Source organism: Protopterus annectens, chromosome 3.part1 (genome assembly GCF_019279795.1).
Source record: "Protopterus annectens isolate FY-2018-M chromosome 3.part1, PAN1.0, whole genome shotgun sequence".
NCBI lineage: Eukaryota > Metazoa > Chordata > Ceratodontiformes > Protopteridae > Protopterus > Protopterus annectens.
Genome location: NC_056732.1, coordinates 407,209,717 through 407,223,155, shown reverse-complemented (window position 1 = coordinate 407,223,155; position 13,439 = coordinate 407,209,717). Strand labels below are relative to the sequence as shown.

General features: G+C 44.5%; 1 protein-coding gene across 1 annotated transcript in view; it reads left to right on the top strand.

Moving 5' to 3' along the window:
• TOP2B (DNA topoisomerase II beta) overlaps window positions 1-13,439 on the top strand; it is a gene marked incomplete in the record, with an annotated part of 2,991,925 nt that overhangs the window by 60,026 nt on the left and 2,918,460 nt on the right.

Here is a 13,439-nt window from a genome sequence, read left to right as displayed (position 1 = left end):
GAGAGGCAAAATGCACTTCACCTTTTTTTGTACTTATTTTGAAAAAAAAAACCTAATAAATAATTCAAGATATTAACAGCAGTGTAGAAAGGGAAGAGATTATAAATCTCAGTTTACATTAAGGGTGGGCAGCTGAAAATCACTAGGTTAAAAAAAAAAAAAGGGAAAGGGAGGATGGATGAGGAAAAGAACTAACTGGGAATCGCCAGCAGTGCTTGTGTTGTAGTTTATGCGGGCATGATGGAGTCTTCTCAGAAAATTCACTATGTATTTTAGTATCATTCATTTTATCCAGTGTGTATGGGGGGCTGTGAAATGTGTAGCCTAGATAATTTGTGTCTCATCTCTCACATAGATCAAAACACCAGGATAAGCAGAGTTCTTAAAGTGGAGCAGATAAAACAGAAAACCGCTCTCAGTATGCAACTCTCAGGCAAAAAATGTAGAAGTTTTTGTTTTACTTCATCAGGAAATTAATTTGCTTGCTTGTAATATATTGATCCAATTTAGCGTGCATTCTTAGTCTGTTTACAGTTTTCCCCAGTCAACATCATGTTGCAACACCGCCCCTCCACACAAACGTAGGGATCCCAGAATAATTAAATGAGAGCTTTTAAGCCTTGGACAACCCATGAACATTTCGGCTTGCGTGGTTGGGCCTATAGTTATTGTATATTGAAAGGTTTGAAAGTATAGTTCCTTATGGCACAAGTCTGTTTGCTGTTAGTTTAACTACATAACCATTGCATGTTCTGTTCCTGACGTTAAGAGCCTAATAAATACTGTTGTAAGGCATTGAAACCCCATTTTGTTGCCAGACACTGTTTGAATACCCAAGACAAATTGCTTAACCGGCTTTCTGATTTTTGGTACTTGAATATATATATATATTTGTACCTGCACTTTATTGGTTATAATGGTATTACAAGAGTTATTCAGAACATTTCTTTTTCACATCTAGAGAAATGTTTTAAATTGGCAGTCCCAGCTAGATCCAAGCAAATAGGGATGTCTGGAAACAAGTCATTGTGGTGGTTCTCAACTGTTAAATTATGCCATAAAATATAGTAACTTGTAAATCTATACAGCACAACAGATAAACCCCCATGTTAAGAGAATATCATCAGACAGCTGTATAATAACTAAAAAGGGGAATAGGAAAAAGCTGTAGAAATCAGGCAAAGACATTCAAATCAAGCAAATCCATTCTTTGGTAGTGTTCCTTACTCCAAGCTTATTCATAATGGTACTAACTGCTTCACTTCAGCGGATATTGTCAATGTACTGGCTAAAATTCAGTTCCAACTTCACCCCAGAGACATCTTTTCCAAACCCACTTATTCCGGATGGAATCAAGCCATTATTCGTCACATAAGAACATGCATTGAAGGAATTCTCCAGAATGAAAAGTGCATCCTCCATGGGACTTGACAGCATACTCATGTGTATGGTTTAATAGGACTAAGCAAGCATTAGTGGACCTACTCTGACCTGAGTTTAGATGCTGGCTTTGTGTCATGGGAGTGGTGCACAGCTGTTATGATGCCACTCTACAAGAGTGGCCCCACCACAGACCCTGAAAATTAGACCGATGTGCCAAACACATTTTACACCTTTGATTGTGAGAGTTATTACAACTAACCTAATTAACTACTGGTGTCAAAATCTTATCAGATAACCCCAGTAGTTTGGCTTTGTCAAGAGTACTGGGAAGTAAATCTCGTAAACTTCTCTGGAGAGGGTTACCCAGGCTGTAGACTGGACAAGTTCACACAGGGTACCTTAACCGTGTGAGGGCATGCTATACCATACCACATGTAATTATAATAAGTTGTGAGAGCTTCAAGTTGATATATGTGTGGTTAGATGAATAGTCAACTGTCTCAGAGACAGGACTTGGATGGTAAGACTGCTGAGGGGATACACTCTCCGATAGCATAACCGTAACCTGTGAAGCTCTGCAGGGATCAGTGGAAGGCTGTTTGGCAAATATTTCTTGGATCTGAATAGCATTTCCAATTTTTATTGTTATCCCATGCCGTCTCCCAAGTTTAGCACTAGGCATGAAGAGTATTTGGCAGGTGCCACTTCTCCCCAAAGGAAGGACTGAGACAGAGTGAAAAGTTTTGTCACCCTTAATGGTTTATTTCAACACACACTATCATCATGTGGCTACAGTACAGCCCCATCCACCTTTCACAGACTAAAATGTTATGCTGGTGCATTTTATTTTACTATTTATTTGGCATGTAAGTGAACTGATGAAATTACCTTTTTTCAGCCATGACCTTGGTGTAAATATATTGGCCAAAAAGATGCTTGCAATAAGAAATGTATGTACATACCTCATGTAGAGGGAGAATAGATTTGAACGTGTATTCATACAGTGTATATTAATGGAAGCAGAGAGTCACAGTTGTGACGTAGCAGGTTACAGTTTTGTAATACTGTTAATAGCCGTATTTAGGGTGCATACCTAGATGAATTAATCTGCAGGCTGTGTTAGAATCCATGTGGCAGGACAATGGGACTGTAAGTGCTAAGAAAAGTAAACTAGGTATTGTGGAAACCAGATGCTCAGGATATCTTGCAGGAACGTAGGTGATTAAGACCACAACTAGACAAACTAGAGGCCATAGAAATTGGCTTTTACCCACTGCCTTTACTCACTGATAAGCATGTGAAGACCTTTTTTGGGCTAGCTGGGTGTTGCATAATATTTGTGCCCGTTATTGCAACTATTGCGTCTCCTTTGGCAGCTGTCAAAAAAAGGAAAGCCTGTTGTCAAGCTGCAATGGTCTCATCAGCATTTAACGAAGAAAACAAGATCACTTATTCTGCACCTGTGTTCTAACTCTTGGTTCTTACTAAGGTAGGTCCTTGAGAACAGTACTACCTTAAAGGGACAATCCCAGAGTCTTAAAATTCTGACCGAAAGAAACATGTCCTGATACTTCCATTTGCCACATTGTCGTCAACCCTACTCCTGGTTTCAGTTTAAACAGAAGCACTAGGAGCCACGAGTCACAGGAACAGACTTTAATCCAATAGCACAAAAATCCATTGGTGCTGTTGGATTAAATAAAGTCTGTTCCTGTGACTCGTGGCTCCTAGTGCTTCTGTTTTCTACTGTAGTTTAGTTTTTTCGAGGCACTTACTCTTCCAGTCGTTTGTTTGGTCTGGTTTCAGTTTACTTTATACGACCCTGTTTTCATTCCCTCTGGCAAACACAATTTAGTGATATTTGGTTCCTGTTAAAGCTTTCACTTCCCGGTCACTGGACAACAATAAGGTTTATTACATTTGTGTGTGTTTTGTGGTGGTGCTGGATAGGCAAGACTCTCGGTGTTTACTTTTTATGAACTCGTCAAGTATGCAGCTCTTTTTCCTTTATTTTTTCGGCATAGCGTAACTGTGAGCAGTATACAGTTTAGCGAATTCATACTAAATCTTAGCTGTCTCTTGACGTATTCCCCTTACTCCGTAGTAAAGCAATCTCAGAAATTAGTGTACAACTGTTGCAGGTTGCCATACTGTACAGCCCCCATTGTGACATGTTTTTTTTTTTTTCTGTCAACAGAGTAACTTCTGTGGGCTGGTAGTGTTTACCGGCAATTGTTACTTGTCTTCCCTGGGAAAGGGACCCCATTTTTGCTCTACTGAGGAATAGACTACTGGTCTCACTGTCTGTCCTAGCCACAGAAAGAAGAAAAAATTAAGCAAACATTATTGCCACCACTGTAGCCTAGCAGTTTTCCTCAGCTGCAGGTGGGTGACTCTGTTGTGGCCATTTTCCTCAGACCACTCATCTTTTATTGTGTAGCACCTATAGCCACTGTGGACCAAGGGTTAGCCATGCCCTCTGATGTTTGGGTCCCCACGGTGGGTAAGGGTGGGCAACTCTTGTTGGTCCTGGGAGAAGGAGCCGGGAAGGCTTTACCGTTGTGCCAAAATGTAGTCCCCATCCCTGAGGAAGCTGCTGCTTCCATTAGTAACAATGTTGGCCCCATTTATCCTTTCAAAAAGGACCTGAAAACTAATTGTATATCTACTCCTGCTCAAATTTTTTGGATAGAAAGTTTCTGGCTAAAAGAGTCCTTTTTTTTTTTTCTTTAAGAGATTCAAGATTTTAAACCTGAACAGGAATATGCAGTGATGGACAGTCCCCCCCCCCCCCCCCTCAGATTTCTGATACCATCTGAGAAGAGAGCTCTGTTTCTCCCTGTGGGAGTTTTCTTTCTCTGAAACTGTTGTTAGAATGTGCCACGGTTTTTAGTGGGGGAGCACAAAGGTTTCTTAGTCCCTCAAAATATTAGGAGTTGTTGCAGAAAATTTTCCAAAACCTACACCCATTTCTCCTGTTCTGTCTGCTTTAGGTGCTGCATGTTCCTGCCTTCAGTTTTCCTGAGAGCCAGCCAATTGTCCCTAAAAAGGCAGATTATCCTGTTAAATTTTCATACACTATTCCCAAACCTGACAGCAGCTATAGCTTTAGTTGACCCCACTGCTGCGTGGCACTAGTAATTCCAGTCCTGCTTTTTCTGATAAGGATGGGGAAAGTTATTGATAGTTATAGGGAAAAATTGTGTACTTATGTAACTTTGAGTTCAAATTGTCAGTGACTATAAAAAGTTACACACCCCTGTTAAAATGCCAGGTTTTGTGATATAAAAAAAATGAGACCACAGTAAATTATTTCAAAATGTTTCCCACCTTTAATGTGACCTATAACCTCTGCAATTCAATTGAAAAACAAATTTGTTAGGGGAAAAATATACAGCCAGCTTTATTGTATGTATTTTTTTTTTGTGTGCGCACCTTTAATACTTTGTTGAAGCACCTTTTGATTTAATTACAGCATTCAGTCTTCTTGAGTACACACCTGCCATCAATTAAAGAAACTGATTAACCTCAAGTGAAGTTCAGCTGTTCTAGTAGGATTTTCCTGACATTTATTCAGTTGCCTGCTACAGAAAAAAACATGGTTCACAGAGAACTTACAAAGCATCAAAGGGATCTCATTGTTGAAGGGCATCAGTCAGGAGAAGGGTACAAAAAATTTTCCACAACATTGGCTATACCATGGAATACAGTGAAGACAGTCATCAAAAAGTGGAAAAAATATGGGACAACAGTGACGTTGAAAAGAACTGGATGCCCCTCCAGAATTGATGAAAGTCATGACGAAAACTGGTCAGGAAGGCTGCCAAGAGACATACAGCAACACTGAAGGAGCTGCAGGAATTTCTGGCAAGTACTGATTGTGTACTACATGTGATAATTTATTTGTATTCTTCATATGTCTGGGCTATGGGGTAGGCTTGTAAGACTGACGCCTTTTCTTACACAGAAAAACATCCAGGCCCGGCTAGAATTTGCAAAACAGTACAATACATAGTCTCCCAAAAGCATGTGGGAAAATGTGTTGTGGTCTGATGAGACCAAGGTTGAACTTTTTGGCCACAATTCCAAAAGGTACGTCTGGTGCAAAAACATCAGATGTTAAGTTGTCTATCTCGCCTTCATTCTTGCTGGATGGGTTCGGAGCCGACCTCGGCTCCGACTCGGCCACTCTAAAGCTCGAGAGTTGGTTCCACCGGCTCGAGGCTCCCCTTATATCCCACAATGCTAGGCGAGAGTTACCTCAGATCTCGTTTGCCGCTACAGCTTCGAGGTTGGTTGTTCTACCGGTTCCTGGTGAGTTTAAGCTTTTTCTATTAAAAGTTACTCTTTTTACCCCTTTTTTAGTTTAATTATTCTCAAATTAGTGTAGTTCATTGAACTTTATCCCCGACCTAATTTTTCCCGTTTTCAGTTTAAAAGAACTTTTAGTTCTTCCCTTGGGCCTTAGGCCTTCCCTTCCCTAGGGAGTGTTTGTGTAGTTTACTACTGTTTATTGTACTTTATTTTTAGTATTTTTACTAAAGTTGTTATTCTGACAGGGTATAACTGGTGTGTTTGAGTGTGTGTTTGTATTCACCAGTTAGGCTATGTCAAAAGCAAAGGTCTCAGATTCAAGAAGTGTGATGCGTGCTGTCAGAAAATGTCTCTGACAGACGCTCACACTTCTTGTGTCTATTGTCTGGGGCCTTTGCACCTGCAGGACTCCTGTGCTGTTTGCCATGGCTTCAGCCCCAAGGTCCTGCAGGAAAGAAAAACAAGCTTATTCTGAGAGGCTTGTTGAAGCCTGAGGATTCCCTGTCTGTCTCAACAGGGAAGCCCTCCAAGGCATCGAGGTCTTCGGCTCCGGCTTCTGAGCCGAGACCTCAGGTTGTTCAACCTTGCCTTTATCGGCTCCGGCTGGAGCCGATAAGACTCAGTCCACAGTTTCTGTGGCTTCCTCGGCTCGCCGGAGCCGAGGTTATCGAGTACCCGTGTCGGCTCCGACAAGATCTTGAGCCGACAACCAGAAAGAGGTCTAGGTCACCTTCTCTTGGCTCCGTTCATTCGGCTCCAGGATCTCCCCTGCTGTCTGAACGGAGCCAAAGGTCTCATTCCTCTAGGTCATCGAGGCTGTCCGATCATGACCTTCAGAGAGTGGTGAGTCGACTACTCAAGTCCGAGGCACTAGCCCAGATGCTTCAGAGCCCGACTCATCAGTCGGTGCCTGCCCCGGTCCATCAACTCTTTCCTCCTTCGACTCTCTTGAGTTCGGAGCCGGGTCGTGTCGGAACCGAGACTGTGGTCACCTCGGAGCCGAGACAATTGTCTTCGCTCCGCTGCGGCTCCGCTTTCTTCCATGGAGGAATCTCGGCGGACTTCCCTCGTCGGCTCCGAGGGGGTGAGTGGCATCGGACCCTTGTCCGACCCCCCTCTCCCTCTCGGTGCTTCGGCGCTGGTGAGTTCGGCTCCGACATCGGCTCCGGAGCCATCACTGTCGGTGCCGAGGGTGGTCCTTAGCTCCTCGGAGCGGGACCTCTGGCTCTGCCTGACAGGGTGCTTTGAGGTCATGCGGAGTGTGTTAGAGCCTGGCTCTACTCCACAGTCGGCTCCGTCAGCCCCTCCCTCTATGCTGCCTCAGGGTAAGTCGACTCACTCCCTCATCCCGGACTGCAGAGAGCCAACTCCTCAGGAGCTCCCTTTGGGATTTCATCCTCTTCCGAGGCCTCTCCTGATTTGGCAGAAGAGCCCCCTCGGAAGAGGAAGTGCAAGAGGAAGCACATTGACTCACCTGAGTCTATCACGTCGGACACAGATCTGGATGATTCTGAGGGTTCCCCCCGTTCCCCTTCTGAAGATGTCTCATTTGCAGACATTCTGGAGATCCTTAAACAGAGGGAGAATTGGCCAGCCCTCAACCCTTCGGAGGACGAATCTGTGTATCTTGAGGCGTTTGGCTCTCGTCCTTCCACCTCCTGGGTGTCCCCCTTGACCCCCTCATGCAGGTGGTTGCTAAAAGGCATGGACGGCTCCTGATTCAGTGGACCCCACTCCCAGGAGACCCTCCAAATTCATCACAGCTCCATCAGACAAGGAATTTTTATCAAAAGGAGTCTCTGTGGATGCTATGGTGGTAGCTGCCGCCACAAAGAAGGAACTGGCTGATCCTTCAGTGCCTGTCCATCCACCTAACAAGGAATCTAGGTCCATGGATAGGTACGGAAGCGGATGTTCTCCTCAGCGACATTTACTATGCGTTGCTGAATTACCTGTGCCATTTCACTCGTCTTCAAAGGGACTTGATCAAAGAAGCGAGTGAAATGCTGAAGGACCCTACAGCTGCGGGTTTCCAAGAGAAAATGAACACGCAGCTGGCTATCCTAATTCTATTTCCAACTCCTCCATGCCTCCTCTCTTATGCGGCCGATGGAGCGAGCAGAGCAAGAGGAACAGGGGTAGCCTTACGTAGGCACGCCTGGATGCGGCTATGCAATTTTGGAACCTTTCAAGACGTCTTTCACGAACTCCCCTTAGATGGATCATCTGTATTTGGTCCACAAGTGAAAGAAACCCTGACTAGGTGCGAGACTGATGGCAAGACCCTTTCTGCCGCCGGAGTCCGTTTTCTACTCCTTCTAGGCCTTACCCCAAAGGCCAGAAGGGGAAAGATGTGGTTCCGTAAACAATCTCAAGGGACTTCGCCTGACGACAGAGTCGGTTCCCGCCAGAGGCAGAGGGGGAACAACAATGGTAGACGCCGCCCTAGAGGCAGAGGGGGACCGCAGAACCAGGGCGATTGAGAAACGCCCACCGATAAGCCGTTTCAGCATCCCTGAGGTGTTGCCCGACTGCCCATCTTCGGAGGCAGTCGGGGAAGATTGTCACTGTACCCAGAAGCCTGGCTATCCTTGACACAAGACAAATGGGTACAGTCCATCATTTCGAAGGTTATTCTATTCCCTTTCTTCGCTTTCCAAATCAGTCAAAAAATCCCTTCCAGATGTTCCACCCGCTCAAAGGGATATAGCAGCTTTGGAAATTTCAAAACTGCTTGCAAAAGAGCTATTCAGCCAGTGCCAGCAGACCAACTAGGATCCGGAATCTACTCAAGGTTCTTTTAGTTCCAAAGAAAACAGGGACTGGAGACCAATTTTGGATCTCAGTATCTTGAACAGATCGGTCAAGAAAACAAGATTTCGGATGGTCACGCTACAATCCATTCTTCCCCTATTGGGAAAAGGAAACTGGATGTGCTCTATAGACCTTCAGGACGCGTACTATCACATAAAAATGAACAGACGCTCCAGAAGATTCCTCCGCTTCAGGCTGGGAACCAGTCATTTTCAATTCAGGGCCCTGCCCTTTGGTCTCACCACTGCCCCCGGTGTTTACCAAATGCATGGCAGTGGTAGCTTCTCACCTGAGACGACAAGGATTCCAGGTGTTTCCATATTTGGACGACTGGCTCCTCACAGCTCCCACCAAGCATCTCCTTCTGATGGCCAGAGATTACACTTTTCGTCTGTCAAAACTGGGTATCTCAATAAATTGCGAAAAGTCTGTTTTGTCGCCTTGTCGTACTATTACCTACATAGGCAAATTTAGATACTGTAAACATGTCTGCAACACTAACGAACCAAAGGATATCAGACATTCAAAAATTGGTATCACTACTTCTCAACAACAACAGAGCCAAAGCCAGGTTAGTTCTAAAGGTGTTGGGAATCATGGCAGCGCCATACCCTCCTTCCATTGGCCAGATACCACATGCGGATCCTTCAGTGGATGCTCTTTTCTCAATGGTCATACCAGGAACTTCCAATGTCTCACACCATTATGATCACGCAAGCGCAAACGCATCTCATGTGGTGGATGTCTTCCCCCCAGCTCCTGTTGGGGAGACCATTTGTTCCACCTCCTCCGGTTGCTACTCTGACAACGGATGCCTCCCTGATCGGGTGGCGGGGGCATTATCAGGGCAGGACAGTCCAGGGCACATGGCAACCAAACGAATGCCACTTGCACATAAATGTTCTGGAGATGAGAGCAGTGCTTTTAGCGTTGCAAGCCCTTCAACACTCTCTTCCCTTGGGAACGATTGCAATCCAGACAGACAATATGTCTGTAGTGTGGTACATCAACAAACAAGGCGGAACCAGATCATACCACCTGTGTCGAGAAGCACTCAGACTGTGGCAATGGGCGATTTCTTCTCAGCGTTTTCTGATAGCAACGCACATCCCCGGGAAGTCCAATCACATTGCGGACAAGTTGTGCAGAGCTATTCTCATGCCTCACGAGTGGTCTCTGAAAGACTCTGTAGTGAGAGAGATTTTTCTCAAGTGGGGTCAGCCTTGCTGCGATCTTTTTGCTACTCCCCAAAACAGCAAGTGCAGAGAATACTTCACTCTATTCCCTTTACCAGGCCAACCCAGCAGGGACGTGCTAGTCCAAGTTTGGCCCCGGGGACTTCTGTATGCATTTCCTCCTTTCCCACTGATCTCTCAAGTAATACAGAAAGCTATCGCTCAGAAGGCCTCATTGATCCTCATTGCTCCTTACTGGCCTCGACAAGTGTGGTTCCCCTTTCTGCATCGATTTCTTTGAGCGACCGTGGAATCTGGACCTAGTTCCAGATCTTTTGATCCATCAGTCGGGTCAGTTTCATCGCTCCCTCCCCTCTCTGAACCTCACTGCTTGGTTCCTCCAATTCCAACCGTAGCCAGGCTTCCTCAATTATCTCACTCTGTTAGAGATATTTTGATAGCTTCCCATAAATCTTCCACTCGAAGATTTATTTGAGTAAGTGGAAACGCTTTTCATATTGGGCACAAGGAAAGGACATAGATCCTTTCACCGCTTCCATCCAACTAGTCCTTGATTTTCTTGCTGAACTCTTCCATGCAGGTTCATCTCCATCTACTCTTAAGGTTCAATTGGCAGCTATTTCTAATTTCCATGTGGGTATTTCTGAATCCGCCCTAATGTCCCACAAACTCTGCAAAGCCTTTTGCAAGGCGTTTTTCTTCTCAGACCTCCTTTTAGTAATCCTCCTTCTCCCTGGGATCTAACTTTAGTTCTCGCTTCTTTGATTCTTTCCCCTTCAGAACCTGCAGCTTCATGTTCCTTAAAGTTATTATCATGGAAAACTCTCTTTCTGGTGGCTATCACATCAGCTAGAAGAATTTCAGAACTTCAAGCACTCAGTTGTCTCTCTCCTTACCTTGTGTTCCATAAGGACAGAGTTTCCTTACGAACTAACCCGTCCTTTTTGCCTAAGGTGGTTTCAACATCAAATCTAAACCAATGCATTGACCTCCCTGTCTTCTTTCCGGAGTATTCAAATAGGTCTGAACAAAAATTACACTGTCTGGATGTTCATCGTCAATTAAGGTACTACTTGGACAGGACGAAACAATTCAGAAAATCTGATCAGCTGTTTGTCTCCTATGCGGAAAGCAGAAAGGGACTTCCAGTTTCAAAGGTATCTTTATCCAGATGGCTAACATCTCTGATTACCCTTGTTTATGAGATTAGACACCAAAAACTGCCTAATAAGCCTAAAGCCCATTCCACCAGAGCTTTGGCTGCTTCTCTAGCCTTCCAAGACAGACTGCCTATTGACACCATTTGTGCAGCGGCTACTTGGGCTACTCCTCACACTTTTATTTCCCATTATAAGTTGGATTTAGCTTCTAGGCATAGAGCTAATTTTGGTTCCACTGTTCTCAGGAGTCTGTTCCGTTAGGCCACCCGGGACAAGGTGCTAGGACGGTCCCATCCAGCAAGAATGAAGGCGAGATAGACAACTTAACATATAGAAGTTATGTTCTTACCATAACGTTCCATGTTAGTTGTCTTCTTCTCGCCTTCTTCTTGCGCCCCACCCTCCTTCCCCTGGCCTGGACAGACCTAGAGGAGTTGTGATCGTGACCTCTCTTTCTACCACCTCTTTCTTAGCTATATGCTATTATGCATATTTCTTGTTTCAGGATGTAGGTCACCCTTCTTCTTCCTGTTGTTAGAGGTGGATTCTGTTTTTTACAGTTATACTGTTTCTGTTATAAGCTGGGGTTAGCTTACAAACGAGATCTGAGGTAACTCTCGCCTAGCATTGTGGGATATAAGGGGAGCCTCGAGCCGGTGGAACCAACTCTCGAGCTTTAGAGTGGCCGAGTCGGAGCCGAGGTCGGCTCCGAACCCATCCAGCAAGAAGAAGGCGAGAAGAAGACAACTAACATGGAACGTTATGGTAAGAACATAACTTCTATTTCGCATCACCAAAAGTGCGCCATTTGCACGGTGAAGCATGGTGGTGGCAGTATCATGCTTTGAGGATGCTTTTCTTCTGCTGGAACTGGGGCGTTGGTCAAGGTGGAAGGAATTAAACGGTTCCAAATACCAGTCACTTTTTTGCCCAAAACCTTCAGGCGCCTGCTAGAAAGTTTTTGAATGACCCAGCCAGAGCCCAGGCCTAAATCCAATAGAAAATCTGTGGGGTGAGCTGAAGAGAGCTGTGCACAAGAGATGACCTCGCAATCTGACAGATTTGGAATGCTTTTGCAAGGAAGAGTGGGCAAATATTGCCAAGTCAAGATGTGCCATGCTAATAGACTTCTCCCATATTACAGCCAATAGAAAGCCAAGTGACTTCCTTCTACTAAGCCTAAATATTAGAAGTATATCCAACAAAGTCCATGAACTCCATGCCACCATAGACTTGTACTCCCCAGATATAGTCATACTGACAGAAACCTGGCTAAAACCTCACATTACCAGTAAGCAAATACTCCCTACAGGTTACGGCATACTAAGAGTAGACAGGCTAAACCAAAAAAGGAGGTGGTGTAGCTATAATATTTAAACAGCATCTAAACATCCAGATCTTAAAATCATCAGCTCCACAAATAGGCAATGAAGAAGTAATATATACCAACCTCAAAATTAACCAAAACAAAACCATCAACATAATTGGATACTACTTTCCCACCTGGCCAAAACATCCCTCCACTAGAAAACCTCCTCAGCTGATCTACCCACCATCTCCCCCAAGAAACTATCATCTTAGGTGATTTCAATATTGACTGGCAATCCTGTTCTGGCAACAATCCAACCCATCATGTACACCTTCATGGCTTTACCCAACTAGTCCAGTCACCAACCAGGATAAATAAAAACTCCAGCAAGCACACTACCCTGGATTGGATACTAGTCAGTAAGAGCCCCCAGTCATATACAACAGGCTGCTTATCAGATAGCCTCAGTGATCACTCCCCAACATTCCTACTCAAAAAATACCTGTACCAAGCTAAACCTGTCATCTACTGTCAAATACGTAAAAAACTAAACTTTAACCCACTCACGTTTATCTCATCCCTCAAAGAATGTAACTGACATCCTCTAATGTACCTCAGTCTAGATGACGCAGTTGAATTTTTTAATACTACCTTCCTGAACATCCTTAATTACCATGCCCCCATAAGATTTTCCAGAACCAAATCACAACCCTCCCCATGGCTACAGAAAACCACTAAGTCAGAAATGAAAAACGGGGATAAAGCCTGGGAGCACTGGTGCAAAACCAAAACCCCCTCAGCTAGACAGAAATTCCTAGAACTACGCAATATAGTCAAAAAGCTAATAAAACAGGACAAATTCCAATACTACCAGTCTGCCCTAGACTCCTCACAACACAGCCCCAAACAATTCTGGTCCTCCATAAACTCCATCCTCCACCCAGGTAAAATCAGTACTCCTCCTCCTAACATCCCTCACTCCTCAGAAAATATTGCTACCTCATTCAACACACACTTCACCCAAACCATACTATCACTAGCTAAACAACACAACCCCCCCCACACCTTCAACTGGTAATCTCCCCACTGCCTTCTCTTTTTCTCCTGTACCTACCTCAAACATAAAAAAAACTCTTAACTAAACTTAAACCCACCAAATTAGCAGCAGACAACCTCCCAAGTGAATACCTACAAATAGCAGCTGATGCTCTGGCCTACCCAGTATCCATCTTGATTAACCGATCTCTGTCAGAAAGTTACGTT